General features: G+C 33.4%; 1 long non-coding RNA gene and 2 pseudogenes across 1 annotated transcript in view; 2 read left to right on the forward strand and 1 right to left on the reverse strand.

The window, feature by feature from the left end:
* The window catches only part of LOC143246901 (uncharacterized), a 63506-nt gene that overhangs the window by 22826 nt on the left and 23587 nt on the right, over window positions 1–17093 (reverse strand). The gene's annotated exons all lie outside the window — the stretch shown is intronic.
* LOC143258667 (sodium- and chloride-dependent betaine transporter pseudogene) lies at window positions 3377–4202 on the forward strand (annotated as a pseudogene).
* On the forward strand, window positions 4331–16129 carry LOC143258706 (sodium- and chloride-dependent GABA transporter 1-like; annotated as a pseudogene).

Consider the following 17093-nt stretch of genomic DNA (forward strand, 5'->3'; position numbering starts at 1 on the left):
TATGTATAATTCCCCCTCTGGAACAGCAGTAAGTCTTTAGACTTACAACGCTAAAATAAGAGATTCGATTTCACTCGGTGGACACAGCAGATAGCACGATGTAACTTTGCTATAGGAAAACACATACACACTCCTGTATTGTAAAAGACCAATTTACCAATTTACAACAAAGTATAAATTACGTGTACTGTGTTGAAATACGTGAATACCTTTAAGCAGTTATATAAACTAACCATTATAAATGCAACTTCTCGAAATATGCATAGATAAATATTTACAGAAAATCGGACTTTATCACTAGAAGGCGCTAATAGTTATCTAAATGATTCGCTGTTAGTTTCGCTCACAGTATCATTGTTGAGTTCAAACTATTTGTGTTGCTTCGAGCAGTTGGTCGATGTTTAGTTCTATCTTGAACTCTTCTCGTGAACTTGTTTGTTTTTGTTTATTGTTTCCACCGTCATACGGTTTACCTCGAGCATAAAAGTTAACTATTAGGCTTAAAACGCTTTCTTAGGCCTTCCTCAGCGTTATCCGTCGGTCTATCTGATTTCACTTGTGTGAACAGTAAATTGTTTCCACGTGAAACTGATGCCAAGTGAAAGAAAAGTTCAATGCCACACGTGGCATGAGAACCTTTGTGAATATCGTTCATGTGCTGTAGCTCAAAATTGTAAAAGCGATGCCTTGCGTCTTCACTTTGAAACCTGAATTCTTTACTAGTATTCTGTACGTTTTTGTTTTAAGTGTCTCAGTTTCTAAAGCTTCTAGTTGTACCATCAGCACCGAAAGAATCATCTTATCTCTTAGTAAAATTGTTAAGCGACATCTTATACAAATTAAAAATGAGTTCCCTCCTTTATAAACCTTCAAACTCAACCTCTTAGTATCTTACAAACCAATCTTACCATTATCAACACTAAATATCAGTTTTCTTCAAGTCTTTATCAAAGATCAGATTAACTACAAAAATTCGCTAGCCTCTTCATTACGTTTAAATTCAGATTTATCTTTATCGACCCTAAACGTAGCTTTTCATTTATGAATTACCTTTACCGTTATCAAAAGTAAGTCACATGTTTCCAGTGATATGTTAGAAGTAAGCATTGCTCTTATACGTCCCGGCATGGCCAAGCGTGTTAAGGCGTGCGACTCGTAATCTGAAGGTCGCGGGTTCGCATCTCGGTCGCCCCAAACATGCTCGCCCTTTCAGCCGTGGGGGCGTTATAATGTGACGGTCAATCCCACTATTTGTTGGTAAAAGAGTAGCCCAAGAGTTGGCGGTGGGTGGTGATGACTAGCTGTCTTCCCTCTAGTCTTACACTGCTAAATTAGGGACGGCTAGCACAGATAGCCCTCGAGTAGCTTTGTGCGAAATTCAAAAACAAAACAAACAAAGCTCTTACACTTTCAAATATCGGCACTTGAACTAATACATTAAGAATTGGATTCACTTTTATAAACACTAACTACCACCCCTTTATTGTTAAAATAAAGTATCAACCTCTCTAGTTATTCTTAAAATTTTAAATATAATCATAACACAGCATAAAAAAGTTGTTCAAAATTAGAAATACGTTTGCGGTTTTACCAATCACTTCACATACAAACATTGTCCACTAATGTTTAATTACAAGAATATGACAGTGTCTCAAAAGCTGTAACACTGAGGTATAATATCACGAGAGTATAAACGTTTTTATCGAATCAAAAGTCGTTTGTATTTTATTAATTCATTCCAAGTTAGATCTCTGATTTGATGTCGTTAGTTTGTACTTCGCAGGTTTCTTTCTTACCTCACAACGTTTGGTCTTTCCTACGAAGTACTTGTTTATTTTCCATACATTTATAAGACTTCTGTTTCATCATACAAATAACCAGGTTATCTGCGCCATTTAACTGACGTAACATACAATATGAACATACAGCTTTCATATTTTCATGATGTTACAAAACACGTCGATTCTAATAAGATTAGTATCACAGGTCGCGCCATCTACTAAATGATATGCATATTTGACAACATTACGCAATCTGTACAATTGCGTGAAGCTCCTGCTGATTTAGGGACAGATTAGAACTATTATGTTGACTGATTAGAAATACTTAGCAATACATCAGGACTGTTATGGTAACTAATTACTCAGTAATAGATCAGGACTATTATGTTAACTGATCAGACTCACTATTGGATAGGTTTGTGTCATTATATTGATCAATCAGACCCCAATAGATAGGATGGGACTATTATATTAACTGATCAGACTCAATAATGAATTAGGTTGCGACATTTATTTTAACTAATGGATAGACTGGACAGGTATCACTAGGTGTCTAGAAGATTTCTAGAACGGACCCTAATGTATCTTCAGAGATTTTGACGTTTCAATTTGTCGATCATGATTTTCAATTTTATTTTTAAGACGCCAACTAGGAATTATGGGCACGGGCAAATAGAATCTGGGAACGTGCCTATTTCTAGCGATGCCTCTGCTTCGACATCTCACTATGAAAGGAAATAAAAATTTGATCATTATCAATATAAAAAACCGACTTCTCTATATCTGCTGATATAGAGGTATGTACATCAGTAGCGCATTTACCAGAGATAAACTAGTCTTCAGTGAATCATAAAAAATAGTGTTGTATTCAGTTTACAAGTGTTTGAATCTCATCAATTACAAATATATAATTACTGCAATTTTAAAACGCAGTGACAGAAGATGTAATTTACGTAAGATACAGCTATGGCTGACCACAGTGACTGTGTCAATACTGATTGGTGCGACAAAGCCAGTACGACCTATTAGCGTACGTTAAACATCTTGGAAGTATACCGCTTATAATTGCGGTGCAAAGTAGGGTAGTGAATTCCAAAGGGTGTTAATTTAGTGTTATCTATTAGGCTAAATGTTAGTTTTAGTTACGTTACACATTTTCGTGATTTTTTGGATATTTTATGTTTTGATAAATATTACACAATGTATATCAGTGGTGTATCTTGGCCGACGGCTGTGAATTATTGCATTATTATTGGCATTAGTTACGTATATCTATAATAATATATAATTCTGCATAAGTAATATTTCTGATAAAATATAGATACCTCTCATGATATTAGGTAATGCCTCCATCAGTATAGTTGTACGTAATATCTCTGATGATATATATATATACATATTTAATATCACCAATACTATGTTAGCATTCTTAAGTAATAACTGTAATACAAATAAAACCTATTAATTCATTATTTCTTATAATAATTACGTTTATCTTCATGTAATATTTTTTTAGTAAATACGTTGTTATGCTCTTGTTTTTTACAGTTTCAATTTTTATTAAAATGTAGAAAATTTGTGACTTTATTCAAGAAATGGCTCCCAAAAATGAAAAATCAGAAATCGTCAGTATAGAAAAAGGAGTGAAAATGATTACAATACCTGATGAAATGAACCAGTCGGTAACAAAGTCAGATAAGGAGAACGAACCAGAACGTGGGGAATGGGGAGGAAAACTGGACTTTATTTTCAGCTGCATAAGCTACGCTGTCGGTCTTTGCAACGTATGGCGATTTCCATACTTGTGTTATAAAAATGGTGGAGGTAAGTGTCTCGTGGTTTAATCCAACATAATATACATTAAAGCTTTACCTTACTAAATAGTAAATCGGTGGTTCTAATGGATTATATGTTGTTGTTTGTTATTTAAGTGCATTTTTGTTTCCCTACCTCATCTGTTTAGTCTTGTGTGCTGTTCGTCTATTCTTCCTGGAAGTGGCCATTGGTCATTACCTCAGCATTGGTGGTGTCGGGGTCTGGAATTTGATTCCTGTCTTTAATGGTAGCTATTGTTGTTTAATTCTAGTGTTTTAGCATTTTTCACCTTTTCCGGATATATATAACTCATACTTGTGTCTCAAATATGTCAACAGTTCTTATATTATGTAATCTATACTTTCACTAGGAATTGGCTTTGCTTCAATGACCATCGTTTGTCTCTATAATATCTACTACGTGGTGATAATAGCTTGGACATTACTCTACCTCGTGTCCTCAATGACGACACAACTGCCTTGGGAATCGTGAGGTAATTATGTTAAATGTATTTCTCTGATCCTGGTCAACTGTTTTAATTACTCTTTTTTTTTTTTTTTAGGATTAACTGTTACAAGCATCCAGACACTGGGGACACTGAATTAAATTAAGAACAATTTAATCTGATAGTACTTTACATGTGGCCGAGAGTGGCCTTGTGGTTAATGTGCCCTTAGTACTTTACATATGGCAGAGAGTGGCCTTGTGGTTAATGTGCCCTAAGTACTTTACATATGGCCGAGAGTGGCCTTGTTGTTAATGTACCCTTAGTACTTTACATATGGCCGAGAGTGGCCTTGTGGTTAATGTGCTCTTAGTACTTTACATATGGCCGAGAGTGGCTTTGTTGTTAATGTGCCCTTAGTACTTTACATATGGCCGAGAGTAGCCTTGTGGTTAATTTGCCTAACTGTTAAACCGGATACTCTTGAGTCACGCAAAGTTATCTTAAATCGCATTATACGCTTTTGTACCGTGTGTGTGTTATAAGAGTGACAGTCAGATCCCACTTTCAGAACAAGAATGATGTGTCGAGAATTGTCAGTAGATGATACTAATACTACTTTTCCTCAATTCTGTTATTTAAAAAAAGCCTTTTTTATTACTTTGGGTGCAGTACTGAAGTAAAATACACTACATTTCGATTTAATAGGACAGTACACTATAATAATGAACATTTCTACTTGATAGAACCGGTTATTACATAATTACTAATTATGCATTACACTATACTACAGCAATGTTTTGATAACTTTGAACGCAATAATTATGTTTCCTGAATACTTTTCACATATCTTCAGTTTTTCCTGACCTTTCTCCGCGTGAGGTGAACAACTGCTTTTGCTTATATATATATCCATGGTAAGTAATTTTAATCTGTTGAAAAGACAGAAGGTAGTCGTTGTACAGAGCCCATCGCATATTCTTTTACCAACGAATATATATAAATGTTATTATTACATTTATATATAAATGTTATTGTTATTACATTTATATATAAATGTTATTGTCATTATATTCAGATTTAAATGTTATTGTTAATATATTAATATACTAATCTTATTATTACTACATTCATATACGATATAAACACCATTAAATATTAATGTTAGATATTAAAGGTCGTTGGACAGAACCCATCGCATATTCTTTTACCAACGAATAGTGGGATTAACCGTACATTTTAATGCCCCTGACGCTTAAGACAAACACTAATAACCAGGCTGGGCAACAGATAAAACTTCCCATCTAATGTAGCTGTAGTTTACGTCTTTAGTGAAAACAGTGTCATTGTTAATCAGTAACTGTCAAGCGACTTTTTTTTTTCGTTTATTTGCTGTCAAGCTTTAATACTAGTTAATAATTCTTTAATCAAAACGTAACAAAACTAAATTAGTGTTATATTTTCTCAGAAGTGAACTCTGTGTAATCAGTAATAATTTATTATATTAATGTTATTAGGTCTGGGTGACAGTAGGAACACAAGTGTTTTTCACCTTTGGTATTGGTTTCGGTTCCGTCGTAACTCTTGGAAGCTATAACAAGTTTAGCGACAACTTCTTCCGGTAACAAAAAAAAAAAAACCCAACAAGCTCTTAAGAATTTTTTTTTAATTTTTTTTGATTTGATTATTTAACAATGATTCGCACAAAAATGTTCAATGTAATAATTCTCTGTACTCTGTATTCGTTATTCTTTCAATGGATATTATTGTACACTTTGCACACATTCATTATTGTTTCTATATCTTTATTTCTAGAGATGGATATATTCTGTATATTGTTAACCCTGCTACCAGCATATTTGCTGGTACTGTGATATTTTCCGTCCTCGGTCACATGACCTACATTAAAGGCGACGGGACAGAAGTTGCTGACGTTGTAACGTCCGGTAAGATAATTCAGTCTTCTTGTGCTTCAGTTGTTTATATAAACAGTAAAAGTTCTGTTTCTGTACAAAATCAACGTGTAACAGAATATTTCAGAACAAACTTTATTAATATTTTCTTGAATCTTTGTTCTAAAACATTTAAAATGAAACGTCTATTGGTAAGTTACAGTATGTCAACATCTTAATATACTCTAAGTATTATCAGACAGTGACCTGTTGTGTTATTTTCAGAGTACAAACACGGTCTTTGTTTAAATATAATCTAACATGGTGTATTTTCTTCAGGTCCAGGGTTAGCATTCCTTGTTTATCCAGAAGTTGTTCTACAGTTGCCACCTCCCCTTTATGGTCAATTGTGTTCTTCCTCATGCTGTTAATTCTTGGAATTGACAGCCAGGTCAGCAGATAATATATAATATGTTGATGTGTGTTATTTGATAGCCAGGTGAGCATATAATATGTTGATGTGTGTTATTTGATAGCCAGGTGAGCATATAATATGTTGATGTGTGTTAGGCCAGGTGAGCATATAATATGTTGATGTGTGTTAAGTGACAGTCAGGTGAACATATGTTGATGTGTGTTATACAGCCAGGTGAGCATATAATATGTTGATGTGTTATTTGACAGCCAGGTGAGCATATAATATGTTGATGTGTGTTAATTGATGCCAGGTGAGCATATAATATGTTGAGTTGATGTGTGTTAATTGACAGCCAGGTGAGCATATAATATGTTGATGTGTGTTATTTGATAGCCAGGTGAGCATATAATATGTTGATGTGTGTTATTTGACAGCCAGGTGAGCATATAATATGTTGATGTGTGTTATTTGACAGCCAGGTGAGCATATAATATGTTGATGTGTGTTATTTGACAGCCAGGTGAGCATATAATATGTTGATGTGTGTTATTGATGAGGTGAGCATATAATATGTTGATGTGTGTTATTTGACCAGGTGAGCATATAATATGTTGATGTGTGTTATTTGACAGCCAGGTGAGCATATAATATGTTGATGTGTGTTATTTGATGCCAGGTGAGCATATAATATGTTGATGTGTGTTATTTGATAGCCAGGTGAGCATATAATATGTTGATGTGTGTTATTTGACAGCCACGTACATATTTTATATTCTCATTTTCATTTAATGATAAATATTCTTTTAAAATGGGAAAATTTTCAGAGTTCAAAATACTTTTGTAGACTATATTTTTTTTAATTTACGCGTTTGTGTTATTGTTTATCTGGAGGGAGTTTTCACGTTTTAACTATTTCAACAATTGAATATTTTATAAGTCTGTGACGTTTGCACTTAATCACTGAGTTAGTGAGTTATTTAGTTCGAGAAACACTGTAACTATGAGAAAAAGATAAGCAAGTAACTGACAGTTTAATGTTATTAGAAATTAGACCTGTCTTTGGTATATATAAGGTTAGTACATGAAATCTGTGGAACTAGTAATGGGAGAAATAATACGGTTCCTTTGTTATTAAATGTGTTGTCCTTCTATGTTTTACCAAACGAAACCTGCGCAGTGGCAGAGGCTTATGAAGCAATGTTGTTAACAGTGTCAGAAGCCAAGGTAAATTCTGATCTAAGAATAGTATGTGCATGATCATGTGACGTGCAGTTAGTGGTTAATTTCTTATTTAGTTAACCTCAAAATGTATGGTGTTAACTAATGTCAACAAAATACAACCTTCTGATATGTTATTATTATCAGAGATTCTATTTCCACTTCCGCCTTATTATCTGTTAGGACATAAGCCACGTGTCGCATGGCAACATGGTTGTTGACACGCGTGCATGTTTTTAGGCAGTAAAAGACAATTCGGGACTCTTTCTTGCATGCTTTCTGCACATCGTAGTAGTTCTATTCTTGCATGCTGCCTATCTCGGCAACCAGCTACTTCGTTGCTCTCTGCTACTTTTCTCCGATACCTGTTGCATACATCAGTAATAATCTTTTTATAATCTTTTACATTTGCGTCACCTGTTACTCATGGCAATAACCAACTAACTAGTTAACAGATGCTGTCGTTTTTTGTAATGTACTACATTTGTTTGTCATAAGTCTCCAATGAATTATATGGTTGATACCTGCTACGTTTGTTTGCCACATAAATGTAGTTCTAGCTTCAAATTGTTATATCCTTCAACCGTTACTTGATATGTGTTTATATGCTACAAGTGTTCCATGTGTCACCTGAGCTTACATTGTTATGTTCTATTTTATATCTAACAAATCAAAGAATGGATGCGTAACCACATATTGTTTAACTGTCTTTCGCTGGTTAAACATTTTAATATGTAAGAAATTTCAACAGGGCCCGGCATGGCCAAACGTGTTAAGGCGTGCGACTTGTAATCCGAGGGTCGCGGATTCACATTCCCGTCGCGCCAAACATACTCGCCCTTTCAGCCGTGGGGGCGTTATAATGTGACGATCAATCCCACTATTTGTTGGTAAAAGAATAGCCCAAGAGTTGGTGGTGGGTGGTGATGACTAGCTGCCCTCCCTGTAGTCTTACACTGCTAAATTAGGGACGGCTAGCGCAGATAGTCCTCGAGTAGCTTTGGGCGAAATTCAAAAACAAACAAACAAGAAATTTCAAAGTACCATTTTTCAGTGATTCATAGAGATAAACTTCTGTATCAGAAACTCATAACTTTAAACGTACTCTCACGCAAGATGAAGTATTAGGTTATCAAACTAGATAATAACACGTATGTTTGAAACTTTATTGTATAAAACGTTAATTCATTAAATATATATACGTATACAATTTATATAGATCTGTCTAACGATGTTATTTTGTTACTTTGATCTGTATGTTATGACAACATGTGTACTGATATTGGTCTGTTTTTGTTTTTAATAGTTCTGCACGGTGGAAGCTCTGATAACAGGAATTGTGGACGAATGGGCGTCTGTATTGAGATCACGAAGGAAACTATTTACTACAGGAATGGTTATCGTATTGTACCTGTTAGGTTTACCAATGGTCACTGAGGTATGTTACATAATATTAAAAATCAATAAACGAGTAAAACGAAAAACCACAGTTGTCACAGTGTGGTTGTTATAGTAAGAAGTTAGTAATAACAATTGTAACGGTATGGTTGTTATAATGAGAAGTTAATATAAGTTTCAGGGGCAACAAGGGATATATTGGTCCATCTCAGCTGCCCCACCCTGTAAGCCAAACTAATACTATTAAAAACAATTAGTCATCACTTGTCATTCATATATGCATCAAGCTTCTTTTAAACTCACTCAAATTTACTAACATATCTTCATAAAGTTGTCATCTTTTATATTTCCTAAATCTATATTTGTGTCACCAAGTTCTGTACTTCTCACTATTAAGTTTGAAAAATGTTGATGCATCAACATTATAAATACTTTACAATCTTAAACATTTGAATCAGATCGCCTCTAACTCTTGAGAGAGAAACTTTAAGGATCTTAATCTCTCCTCAAATGACAACCCCTACATCCCAGGCACCATTTTAGTTACCCTCTTCTGAATCATTTCCAATAATTCCATGGCTTTCCTAGGGTAAGAAGCCCAAGACTGAACACAATACTCCTAATGCAGTCTAACCAGTGACCTACACAATGAGATTATGACATATTTATACTTGTATTCAATATTTTGTAGATACAAATTAAAATCCTATTTGCCCTACCAATATTAGCAACAGCACGCTGCTTGAATTGCTTAAGAGACTGAGCAGCCATTACAACAAGATCATTTTCTTTCATGACATTGTTAAAATTATTCCCATCCAAATTATTCTTATAATTCAAATTATTATCACCAACATACAATATTTTGCATTTATCATAATTAAAATCCATCTGCCATTTATTCACCCAACTCATTATGTGAGCTAAATATTTTTATAAAGTAGCAGCATTCTCTTCACAGCCAGCATCACCCAAGACCTTGGTGTCATCTGCAAACATAAGTAATTTATTGACTTCCTTCATCAATGTTATTTATGTAAGTCAAAAAGAGTAAAGGTCCTAAGACTGATCCCTGAGGTACACCTCTTGCAACATTAATCTAGTTTAACTGAACTTCATTCATATCAAACCTCTGCTTTTGAATCCAGCCACTGTTCTATACAGTTACTTAACTTATCCTAAGCTTGTGCAGAGATAAGTTTCTTTACAAACCTTTATGTGGCACTTTGTTTGTTTAGAATTAAGCACAAAGCTACACAATGGCTATCTGTGCTCTGCCCATCACAGGCATTGAAACCCAATTTATAGTGGTGTGAGACAAGAGACATGCTGCTTTGCCATTGTGGGGCATGGCACTTTGTAAAATGCTTTCTGAAAATCCATATATATCACATCTACACCCCTACCCTTATCTACATGTGCAGTAACATTTTTAAAACATGCAAAAAGATTTGTAAGGCAATATTAGTGAAACTATTTTGCTATCCAAAAAAATTATAAACTTGTTAAATGACTTTGCAAAGTATCTTTTATCAGACATTCCAAATCTTTTCTCACAAATGAGGTAAGACTGACAGGCCTTTAATTACTGGGACAACTTCTATTACCTCTCCTGAGGATAGGAGTCAGATTAACCAATTTCCAATCAGTTGGTACTTGTACATTATTCAAGGGCTTAAAACCTTGTTTCAAGTGATCACATGACTTTGTTTAAAACCCTTGGTGAAGTACTATCTATTACAGGAGCTTTAGCATTCTTTAAATATCCCATTTTTTTTAACCAGCTCAGAATTAAGGTAGCCATCTTCTTTGATCTCATTTCCATTTATCAACTGTTCAAGATGTTAAATACAGCTTAAGTCTTCATTAGTAAAAACTGAAGCAAAATCAGAATCTAATAACATAGGCATTTCATGATCATCAGATACAAGCCTTCCTTCATAATTCCTCATGGGTCCTATCTCCATCCTCACATTTTGTTTACCCATAATGTACTTTAAAAGTTCTCACTGTTAATTTTATGTTTTAAGCCAAATTTTTGTTATAGACATCTTTCTGGATATCATAATTTCTTTTTTGACCAACTTTCTTGATTTTCTATAATCTTTTACAATACCAGTCAATTTAAATTTCTTTAGTGTGTGGTACTTTTCTTTGATTCTATCTCTTATTCCCTTTGTGAACCAACCTGTTTTTTTACTTCTAGATCCCCTTTTGTTTCTGTAAGGAATATGTTTATCTTGAATCTTTAAAAATTATCTTTATACATTTTTCACAACTGATTCGTGCCTCAAAATAACTCAGCTGTCCAATTCACAACACATCTCTTTTATTGCTTTTTTATAAAATTTGGAATCAAAATATCATTATTTCTAATTTCCAAATGCAGCTAAATATCAAACATAATACAGGAATGATCACTTGTACCTAGGTGCTTCCTAGTTTACACCCTCTTAACCATTTCTATATTAGAATTTAACAATAAATCTAAGATAGCATTATTTACAGTAGGTTCCTTGACAAATTGTTAAGAAATCCATCTTGAAAAGTTTTCAGAAACCTTTCTCCCTCATGGTTTGAGGGATTTTCATTTCCCAATCATTATATCTGTACTTAGAACTACCCTTAATTATGATTTCATTAACAACTGAGACCTTCATCTTATTACAAAGTTTCTTCCTGATTTCATCAGTTCCATCTGGTGATTTGTAACACATTTTACTAAAAGCTTTATCCCTTGCTATCCACTAACAGAAACCCAATCTCCTTGCTATTATCCTTAATATTCTCAACTTCAACAGTATGTAACTCACACTTCACATATACAGCCACTCCTTCCCTTTCTTTAATACTCTATTCCTATTAAGTAACCTATAATCACGTATTTCAAACTCATCTACATTTAACCATGTTTCAGTTATTCTAAATCTTTTATTTCTACCAGTGCCCTAAAGTCTTATATTTCTTATACTTCTAGCATTACTATAATAACAATTAAGCCTACTCTTATAACTTGTACTGATTTCCAATGTTAAATTTTCCCGTATATCTTAGTTTTGTTTTATTTAGTTTATCTTTACCCTTTATTAAATAGTCCTAGTTTAAAACTTCCCTTACAGCTGAGTTAATAGCTTACAGACGTTTATTAAAATGCTAATTCGATTTGTCAATAGATATCGCCAAAATTAATTTGAGAAATTCTCAACTTCCTCGTACATGAAAAGCACGTACGCCACTTGTTTTCAAAATATTTATTTTTCGGAACAAGATAAACGTACGTACATCAAATTCTTCACATTATAGGGATATTGTAAACACTACACACACACAAAAAAATATATATATATATATATAGTTATCTTACTCTTGTCAAAAGTCCACTTAGACCTATTCAGTTACTTTAAAATTCCAGTTGACAAAGCGAAGGTTCATCTGTTACTATCTAAATATACTTCACTTACTTTATCATTGACTTGGGCCCGGCATGGCCAAGCGTGTTAAGGCGTGCGACTCGTAATCTGAGTGTAGCAGGTTCGCATCCGCGTCGCGCCAAACATGCTCGCCTTTCAGCCGTGGGGCGGTTATAATGTGACGGTCAATCCCACTATTCGTTGTTAAAGAGTTGGCGGTAGGTGGTGATGACTAGCTGCCTTCCCTCTAGTCTTACCATACTAAAATTAGGGACGGCTAACACCGATAGCCCTCGAGTAGCTTTGTGCGAAATTAAAAAAAAGAAACAAACAATTATCATTGACTTATCATGGTTGTATCCTACATGTTTAAACTTTTCTACTGTCGCTTCTTCCTTCGTATTTCCCAAGAATCGTTTGTTTAGATGTCAGAGTCTACTGATGCTAATTTATTCACTTTAGAACTCTCTTTAATGAAATAAACTATTATTTTTATTTTTCTTCTACTATTATTTTTCCTCTAACACATTAATAGTTACGCCTATAGCAACCGTTCGGCCTTTCCCTCTTACAACAGAGAACTTCTCTTTCTCCTCTTGTCTGTCTACTGTTCTCGCTCATCTCACACTTTTTTGTATATTTATTCCCAAATCGTCCGTTCATTATATTCTCTGCATCAATGATTTACAAACGCAACACCTAATACACGTCTGTTTTTAAATCTCTTATAAAGTAATTAAAAGTAAACAACTAAACAATCATAAAACATTCTTTCGAAAACTAAACAAAATTACTATTATCGAAACTAGACAGTCTTTTATATCATGGCAATAAAATGAACTAGGATACGAATGTGAATACTTGAAAACAGCAATGTTTAACCAAGCAAGTGTCAATTACCAATATATTAATTTTAGTTAGTAAAATACCCAATATCAAGACAATAACAGTTTCTTTGTTGTGGTCAAGGTTTATGTTCATGATTTTACTGATGACAGAACTGTCCAATAATATTTCAGTTATTCATAACCTGAATTTGTTTGATTTTTCCTTAGTTTTATTGTTAAAACTAATTACCTTTATTGTTTTCTTTTGTTTCTTATTTTGGGGTCTTATATTCATTTCAGTTGATGAATTACTTTTATCAGTACCGTAATACAGTGGAGCGCCGTTAAGCCGCGGTATTTGGGGGGTCAACCTGCTTAACCGCGGCTTAAACCTTTGTGACTGAAAAGCCGAAGTTGCCAACAGCTCCGCTGAGGAGCCTCATCCGGGCCATTGCGTGATCATTATATCGGATTATCGAATTAAAAATAATACTTTAATTATTGATCACTTTTTTTACGGATTTACCACGGATTAACTTTAATGTATGGAGAGGTATGATTCGGTAACAATAGCGGCCTCCATAAAGCTGACATAGAGAGCGAATAAGGTAGATTAACGGTCGATTTCTATTGTAATATATTTTATTTATTTCCCAAATTAAAGCAAATCCTTTTAAATATCCCCTGAAGTTATAAAGCCAGGATTAAATTCGTAAGCCGCGTTTTACACGTTCTTAAATTAGCGGTGAGCCACGATAATCCTCGCTCACAAGACTTGCTACAGCGGCTTAAGCGATTTCGCGGTTTACTGGTCCGCGGCTTAATGGCGCTCCACTGTAATTATATTTTATTACACGTTTCATCTTTTACAGTAAGTAAGATTTATTTTCAAAACATACATAAAATCAAATCTTATTTACTGTAAAAATGACGTAATAAATAAAACTTACCATAAGCACAACTCCCAATACTATTATATTTATTCAGCAACATTCCACTTCTAATATATCTGTTTATTTCTGTGGCTTTATCATGGTGTTATCTTGTATCTAGAATATGGAAACTGTAACTTGTAATAATATATATTTAATCAAAACGAAGCTGTTAAGTAATAATTCTGACTGAATTTTTTTAAACTGATCGTATTATTCACTAAAATAATCTTTTTACTTTTCAGGGGGGGCATGTACATATTTCAACTGATGGATTATTATTCTGCCAGTGGAATGACTCTACTGTTTACTGTTTTCTTTCAAACTATAGTTATTACATGGGTTTATGGTAAGTTTCAAATGGCATGTCCTTCATTGGGAAAATAGACCATTGTTTTATACATCACTTCAAACTTCTAATACATCTGTTTATTTCTATGGTGTAAGATTTTTATGTTAAATGTGGTGATGTATTATACGTGCGTTGATCCTGGGAGGATCTGTTGTACACAAGCTAGCTCTAAAAGATGGTATATGCGAGTTAACTCTTTAACGTACTGTTATACTATATGCAAGTTATCCCTAAAATGGGCTGTATTATTCTCAGGTTAACTCTAGAAGATGGTGTTTTATTGTGTTATTTGGAGGTGTTAATTAATTATTCATTACCTTGAATCCGTGTATTATTGTACTCAATAGCCAATACTTTTGACAATTTAATTTCTTTTCATTTATTGCGGATTTTCAAATGTTTTCAGTGTAAGCCAGTATTATTAATTAACAATTGGACATTTAATTTGTAGATTTGTTTGTCTTTTGAATTCAGGTTTTATGTCAAGTGTTTTTTCACATGAAAATTCTAGTTTGTAAACCAAAAAATGTATAAGACTAGTAAATTATTACAGGTGTAAAAAGTTTTCTAGCAACATTGAAGAGATGACAGGACATCGGCCCAACTGGTACTTCCTTGCTACCTGGGTCTTTGTCTCTCCAGCCGTTTGTTTGGTAAGTTTAATGCTGTGTTTTAAAGAAAGAATATTCAACGGTTTAGTTAAAAAATAATTGAGTGTAATGGAGGACATGGATCTGTACATAGATTCTCTGTAAGTCATGAAGTGACCTTCGAACTTGCAGCACGTGAGAATATTATACGTTAACTGTAAGAACAGATCATTTATCCTACTTACTCAGTTACGTTTCTCACAGTATCAAAATAATATAAATAAATATCTTATCTTTAGTACCTAATGTATATATATATATATATACAAATGATGTTCAATTTTATTTCAGTTTCTTTCAGAGAATGTTATTTCTAATTCTAAATACATATTCCCTTTAGGGAATATTCCTGTTTTCAGTTATGAGATGCAAACCTCTGGTGTATGTAGAGACTTACGTTTATCCTTGGTGGGGAGAACTCTTAGGCTGGGGGATAGCCTTGGCTTCCATGGTGTGGATTCCGTCCTATGCTGTTTGTTTCATGCTTATCACACCAGGTTTTCTGAAGGACGTGAGTAGCCTTTAGTCTTTATCAAAAGTAAAATTTTAAAGATTATTGAGAAATTATTTAGACTGAAACCTATTGAAACTGTAGACTAGGTTATTGTTACATTTGTGGTAGATTTTCAATACTTGTATTGACTATAGAGACAGTCTTAAAATTGGCAAACAAGATATTAGTAAAGTACTCCAGTTTTTTTTTACATATAATATTATGTATGTTATTCTTTCCATATGTGATATATACGATGATAAATGAAGTTAACAATCAGATATAAAATTTGTATCTCAACTGTTGGTTCCGTTTTTATTTCAGCGACTGATTGCTGGCATAACTTCAACCTTTTCAGAAATTAACCAAGACACTTGGTCAAGATTTCGAGCTTCCCAGAAGTAAAAACAATAAACTGTCAGACTCTGGAGATTATAAGTCGACAGCCCAAGACATACTTCATATTTAACTGTTAAAAAGTATATGTGATCATATTACAAGCACTAGATCTTCTATATCTTCCTTTAGTACGTGATCGTATTACTAACACTAAATTCTCCTTTAGAACGTGATCATGTTACTCACACCTGGTATTCCTTTAGTACGTCATCATATTACTAACACTAGATTTTCCTTTAGTACGTGATCATGTTCGTAATACTAGATTCTCCTTTAGTACGTGATGAAATTACTAACACTAGGTTTTGCTTTAGTACATGATCATATTACTAACACTAGATCCTTCTTTAGGCACAGCAGAATATAATAGCAACAGTTAAAAACAGAGCTTAAAAGATGTACATAAAACTTTATTCATAAAGAGCCAATGCCAAGTTACTTTAAGAAATCTGATAACAATTTGTGATGTAAGTCAAAGAAAAAAAAAAAAGAGTTAAATTATAAAACTAATTATATTTAGTTCTCACAAACTGAAATAATCAAACTTCTGTATAAACCTCACCAAAACTGTTTTTATTGTGCACTTAATATTGGTGACAATGAAATCAGAAAAGCAAGTTTTATATTATATTATAGAGGAAACTAGACTCTAATACACTCACAGCATGTAAAGATGAACTAGATTATAATTATGATAGTTATGATACAATACCTTTGGCCATAGGTGTATTAAACCTTACTCAAGCTGCATCCAATTGTTTATGTTCAGTTTTGTTTCTAGTTTACCATAAACAACAATAGATGTAACGTATATCATTTTACCCTTTTTTCTAGCACATTTGTAAATATTATGTCGTTATGATTGATAGTTAGTTTACAAGTAAAACCAACAATTAAAGTAGGTAAAATAAAAGTGAATTATTTGAAACTCCCTTCAAAATGTAGTAAATAATTTATTCGTTATATTAATTTCACATTCTAGTTTACTTGATTGTATATTTTGTACAAATGGTTCTGTACTTTGAGTTTAATTAAGACGTTAGGCAATAATTAGAAAAGAAAA

The sequence above is a fragment of the Tachypleus tridentatus genome, chromosome 1 (genome assembly GCF_004210375.1).
Source record: "Tachypleus tridentatus isolate NWPU-2018 chromosome 1, ASM421037v1, whole genome shotgun sequence".
NCBI lineage: Eukaryota > Metazoa > Arthropoda > Merostomata > Xiphosura > Limulidae > Tachypleus > Tachypleus tridentatus.